Raw genomic sequence first — 6,672 nt, forward strand, 5'->3', positions numbered from 1 at the left:
TTATCTGATATCCCTTCAGTTGTTCATACCTTAAAAAATAAGCTCTAGTTTAGAAAAGAAGTTATTTTCTCTTGATTTTTTTTTATCATTTTCTTCCTATTTCCGTTTTCTTACCATCTTATCCTACTTCAATTTTTTTCGGGACCAATTGTTCCTTCAATCCTTCTTATATTTATTTATTTATTTTATTATTTTCTTGTTGCTAGTCAAAGATTACACTCTATTTTTAGACAATCAAAAAGAAAATTTGTAAAAATATTTTCATCACCTATTTGAAATCTACACTCTTTCATCTTTCCCTGTCTTCTATAGTAATCATCTTTCCCTAATTAATTGACAAATTATTTAGTTAAATTTAGACTTTTAAATTAAAATGACAAGTACTAACAAATGAAAGAGATTTATTTATTTAAATATAATAAGTGGTAGTTAACAATGAGTAATTGAAAAAAATGAATAACGTATATTGAGGAGAAATATTTTAAGTAGTGACTTTTGATTATTTTTTTGTTTTAATAATAAAAACAGATTTAAAAACTTAGGAGAATGGTAAAAAAAATGAGGAAAAGAAAAATGTAGTCAGAACTCATTCATGTAGTGATGACCCTTGATTTAGTATCTCCTTTATACTTTGAATAGTTGTTGTAGTTGGTTGACACATTTTTCTTTTCACTTTCTGCAATTAATGGAACAAACTCGTGTACAACAAAAATAATACTAAGCAATTAAAAAAAAGATATATAGTTATTATAAGAAAATGATATAATATGCAAATATAGTATGAACTAAGGAGAAACTTTTACTTTAAAGTAATTGTCTTGTCAAGCTTTCATGGCCACTTCACTGGTTTAGCTTTTACTATAACCACGAATAAGTAAATTACATTATTTTGATTCACATAAAAGAATTTGTCAATACAATTATCTATTATTCATAAAATAAAAATAATAGTTTATATTACCCGATAAAATGTAGAATCATGAGTTTTTCATCTATCATAGTGGAGAAGTTGTTGGAGCTTTGTTTCTAAACTTCTATCATTTTATTGAGTGCCAAAATGTGAAGAGGTGCAACATTTAAAACCTATTAATAAATACTATTAATTATTGGGAAGGAAAAGGATATTATTGAAATGAATTATCTGGAGAAAAAAATATGTGCAAGACTAATGAATACTAATAACATTAATAAATATAATAAATGTTGATTATGGGAAGCCGAAGAGATGAATATTTCTGGCAGAAATTTTCGTGCAACATTGATACATACTTATGTTTATTCTTAAAAATAAGGAGAGAATTCAATATTATGCTTTGGTATTTTGTAAAAACTTAAAATGAGGGAAAATAGCCAAAAATATCACAAAAAGGATAAATAGATTTCTAGCCCTTAGAGGCATGCCACATCATCAAATTTAACATTGTCCTTTATATATATATAAATGAATTATCTGGAGAAAAAAATATGTGCAAGACTAATGAATACTAATAACATTAATATTAATAAATATAATAAATGTTGATTATGGGAAGTCGAAGAGATAAATATTTCTGGCAGAAATTTTCGTGCAACATTGATACATACTTATGTTTATTCTTAAAAAANAGTTGTACTAGAAATGTGTACCTATTTCATTGGCTATTGAGTACTTTTATCTTTTGTGGGCCTATTTGCTTAGCACGTGTATATGCTTCTTTTTCCCTGCCAACGACGAGAATACCGAAGGCTTTCAAAGTTCTTTCTACTCTGCAATCTCTCTTCTTCCTGCTAAGCTTCCCTTTTTCTCTTCTCCGGCTTTCTGTCCTATTTTCCTCTTTCACTTTGCTTTCTTGGTCTCTTATTTTTTTTCTTTGCTTTCACATCATCTTCCTCCAGGAATTTTGGTTAAACTTTGTTACACTGGGATCTACTGGACGCCGTAAGCTTTGGTTTTTTTTTGGGGATTTTGGGTTCTACTTGTTTGATTTTATGTTCGATTGTTTTGATATTGCTTTCAATTTTTGCTGCTTTGTTGGTATGTGGTTGTAGGTATGTTGCATGGACAAAATTCCTATGTTGAATCCAGTTCTTCATCTCCTATGCAGAAGACTGTAGACCCATCTCAATTTGGCAGTGACAAATCCAATTAAAAGAGGTACAACGAAAAAAAAATATTTTATCACATATTAGCAAAGACCTCTCAACTGGTATACTGTAAATTTCTTCCTGTTTCCCCTTTTTTCATTTTGAGAAGTTCCAAACTTAGAGCATTTACTTTAATTCGGAGCAGCTTTCAAAATCTTTTGTATTTGCGCTTCTCTGCTTTCAATTTTCAAAATTTTGTTATGGTTTTTGTTTAACATGTGTGTGGCATGCAAATATGCTATTTTGATTATTAGTTTTGATTCTAAAAGCTTGCTTTATTATTTAGTAGCTAATTTTTAGAAGTTGATGTTTTATGACAAGAATTTCTTCTTATACGCATGTTATATAAATTTTTATGCGTTTTTCATTGCCTAATTGCATCATGTTAAAGGAGAAATTCATATGTCTATGTAGTTGTTCTGACTTTCAAAATTGTAATATTTTTCACTGCTCATAAATGCACAGTCCAATGTTTATTTTGAATTATAGTTTCTTTTTGGATATTCTATTGACTTGTTTATTAAGTGCATAATTGTCATACTGATTGGCCAATAGTTTTTGATAATATAGTTGAAAGAACAAAATAATGCTATTGTTTTCCTTACTGGTTCTTCCCTTTTCTTAATCTTCTTCCTTCAATGTATCTTCCCCTTTGGTGCATTTACAAAATACTCTTGGTTCTGGATTCTAGAGAGTAGTATAATTTCTATGTTCTTATATTTTATTAGAGATGAAATATCAATTTAAATTTCGAGCACCAAGTTCTGAAATTTTAATTGATCCTGGAGTTCTACGTCATACGTGAAAGTGGAAATTTTAAACGACATCATGACACACCTCCATAGAATGAAGAAGGTATCATCAAATAAGTAAAGGTGAAGTTTTTTTGTTGTGTCTCATTGATAAAAGTTCTGAAATTTTACTATTCTCCATTCCTATTGTTGTGTCAGATGAAGGAACATGACATGTTTTGCAATAAGCTTATTACACTTCCATGAATACTTCGAGATTTGTTAACTAAATGAGATATTATTGTTTCATATATGTATATTTATGAAAATAGAGTAATGCACCTGTTGTTTCAATTGTTCTTTGGTGATTTCTCGAAACAGAAAAAATGAACGAAAAACTTGTTGGTATTATAGGATTTCTGTCGACTTTATTGAAACTTGCTTCCTCTCTTTGTGGTGTTACAAGTTGAAAAACAATGTTGATGCGCTCTTGAACTTGAAAATACGAAGGAACAACAACTTGCACATAGAAATATGCTATGTCGTACTAGATATGCACAAATATCACCAGAAAGAAACCAACTATTTCTATCGCAACAGAAAGCTAAAACAGCTGAATAAAAAAAAAGGGCGACTCTTGCAGAATTCAAATAATACACTGTCCTCATCACAAGTTCAGGGTCATGACGAATATCAAAGTGCGCTTCCAACTTCTGATCCTTCGTTAACTAGAGACAACGGTCAGAAAAGTTAAATTTTCATATAATGTTGCTTTTGTGTATATATAGGTATACCTGCATACATAAATTCATTTACTATCGTTTACATTACTTTATCTTCCACCATTTCAGAGGACATGCTTCCACAACTACACAAACAACTACTTGTGCCTCTATGTTTAAAGTAGGTGAGTGGGGAAGGAATTGGAAAATTCCGAATAGAAAAAACTCAGTTGGATATGGTAGGTACTTTACATGTTATATGGTGATATTGAGTAAAAATCAGTTCTCTTCTTTCAGACATAATTACCCCAACTAATGTAAGGATTTTGTATGATTTGTTAAATTCTTTCAGACATAATTACAATCTAGCTAATGTAAGAATGTGGTTATTTTTTTATCATCCCAAATGTCATTCAGTTGGATGTCGTCTGAATTTTATTTCACTAGGAATATAATTTTTATTTACTTAGAGAGGTTTCAAATATATTGCTTGACTACTTTATTTTTTAAAAAAAAGCATGTTGTTTCAGTGTTAATTATAGAATCCAACACAAAGCTCTCTAAACTACTAACTAAATTATGTCTTCTTTTGAAGTAAATTTGTCAGCCTAAGAATAATATCGTATGTTAGCCTCAATTGAAGGGGAAATGACTAATTCTTCTAAACATTTTAAAAGACTAAGCTATTTACCTTGATTATAACTATTGTTTTGTAAAGATATACCCCTGCATATGGAAAATGGGGTCGCAATTCTCAAAGTAAAATTGAAATTGGCTTCACGACAAAACTCAAAAAGATCTTGGTAATTTACAGTCTGCTGTGAAGAAGAAAACATACAACTATTTTGTAAGCTTTCTTTATTCATGATTATTGTTTATCCCTAAGTTTATTTCAATGTAAGACAATATTAGCCATTCATTGAGTCATCAAATTTTGTTATGAAATTTGGAGCTTAATGGATCATCGTCCTCTAAGTTTTCACTTTTCTTTTTTTTTTTTGCTAAATTTCACGTCCAACTTCTTAAGGAGCTCAAGAGGAATTCTATTATTGTCACTATTGGTCAGGTTGGTGTATTCTAGGCTTTTGAGGAAAGTTCCTTGTGCCCATGCAGTTAGCTTGACAGAAACATAGCTACATATTTAATGTTCAAGTTTCAAGACGACCATCCTAAGGTTTCAGGTTTTATCAGGTTTGATTACTAAAATAGCTCAAAGTGAGAGTATATAACTTTCAAGTCTATTTTTTTTTACTGTTGATACCTTTTTTTTTGTCTCCAATAAACCATCCGTGAGGATATCAATAGTTTGTTGCAATTTGTGGCACATGTAAATTTAGCACTGCTTGCAATTCGGTCCGTGAGATACTAGGTTGCTGCTAACCTACTCAATATCCAAGTTATCGTGCACATTATGGACAAATAAAGGTAAGTGATTATTCTACTATCCAATTTATTTTATCTTCTTATCTATATTTAGCAACTAGACTATACTTGAGCTTCTATCATATTCGTCTCCTAAATTTGTCTTAGATTGTACATGTAAGATAATTCATTTGCAATCTAAATATTAGTACAACAGGTTAACCAATAGAGAACCCTCACAGTCGTAGGTCTCCTTAGCAAATAATCTTAATGACTCCTTTTGGCCTTCAGTTTTGTTATACCTGACGAAATATTTATTGAAATATGCAGGTCAGAGTTCTTTGTTCTCTCTTATTTATAGTTCTCAAGTCATCATTATGCATTTTTTGTTACCTTACTCTATCTTAGGATAATCTTCAGTTACTATGTTTGTGGATTTTTCTTTGTTTTTGTGTTTGTTCTAGATAAATCAAGTTTATTGGGAGTTCGGGAGAGAATTATACTCTCATTATGCTCATAGCTCTTTTGTTATTATGTTCCTTAATTGTCTTGCTGGTAGTTTGTCATGTTAACAATTCTTTGAGTTTTATACCCCGACTTCCTGTGTCATCTCAATTATTTTTTCAAGAGAATTAACCTATATTAAAAAGTTTAGAACTAGTGGTTTAACTCAAAATCACATAATTGAAAAGGCACATCACTAATACAAGAATTATCTTATTATTTGAGATATTGATACCTCTATTTATTAAAAATATAGATATTTTTCAATGAATGAAAAGCTTTCAGAATTAAAGCAGCTCTTTGGTCAACATTACTAAAAGAACAAGAAGAAGTGTATTTAAAAATTAATGACACAAAAGCATAGTGAAAGTTCACAACTTTGTTTGCCTGTATGTCCGTAATAACATGGATGAACACGATTCTCCCTTTGTGTGCGAGTCTCTGCAACTCACTGGAAAATTATGGTCAATACTTGATCTATATGCAAGAACTACTTCAGTAAATTTTGTTATTTAAACAGTTCACGAAAGATAATTCAATTTCTTACTTGCTGTTTTTTCCTTCTGATTCATTTGGATCCTTAAGTATGGAATGAAAACAGATATATCTCTATTTGACAAAGCCAATCAAGTTGTGGAACTATACTGGGTATGTTATTATTGTTATTGACAGAGGTGATCAAGTTGAAGAATGAGCATATTTGGTGGAGCTTTTTCTAAAAATAATAGATGTAAGCTCCCCCCCCAACCCCACCCCACCAACAATTTCATGGCAGTTAATTTTTTTTCGTTCCTTTGTTGTTAGATTTGTGTGTTCTTGGTTGAATTACATAAAATTACTTCATTGTACAAATTTTTTTTGGATCAGGTGCTTGTACTTTGTTCATTAGAAATTACAGGTATCAACACGTCTGGCGCTAAATAAAGTTTTTGCCTCTCAAGTATGGTTGCACTTCTATTCATATGTAAGTGCTCTCTCATTTGTTATCTAGAAATTTGATTTGCATAGATAAATTATTAGTATTACAACTCTATGATTAATTTGGTTGATGCTTATGATATTAATATTTACATGTACGGCTAAATTCATTAAATTTGATGTCTAGACAAAGTGCAGATAAAGCAAGAGTTTGATGGGTTCAGTTATATCGATTATTTTCGAGACGATATATACATGACCATGTGTAATTTTAAAGTGTAATATTTTCTGTCGTAAGAACCTAAAGGTTG

The 6,672-nt window shown here is 30.2% G+C and overlaps 1 long non-coding RNA gene across 5 annotated transcripts; it reads left to right on the forward strand.

Moving 5' to 3' along the window:
* The first annotated feature begins 1,714 nt into the window (after nucleotides 1-1,714).
* Nucleotides 1,715-6,409, forward strand: LOC125862472 (uncharacterized). 5 transcript variants are annotated; one of them, XR_007446048.1, is made up of 5 exons: nucleotides 1,715-1,918; nucleotides 2,029-2,134; nucleotides 2,853-5,002; nucleotides 6,029-6,173; nucleotides 6,311-6,409. It is a non-coding gene; the product is annotated as an uncharacterized LOC125862472 (long non-coding RNA). The 5 variants fall into 5 exon arrangements; XR_007446049.1 differs by having other exon boundaries at nucleotides 2,853-4,768; nucleotides 4,883-6,173; XR_007446050.1 differs by having other exon boundaries at nucleotides 2,853-3,595; nucleotides 4,644-6,173.
* Nucleotides 6,410-6,672: the final 263 nt, after the last annotated feature.

This window comes from Solanum stenotomum, chromosome 4 (assembly GCF_019186545.1).
Source record: "Solanum stenotomum isolate F172 chromosome 4, ASM1918654v1, whole genome shotgun sequence".
In the NCBI taxonomy this organism is placed as follows: Eukaryota; Viridiplantae; Streptophyta; class Magnoliopsida; order Solanales; family Solanaceae; genus Solanum; species Solanum stenotomum.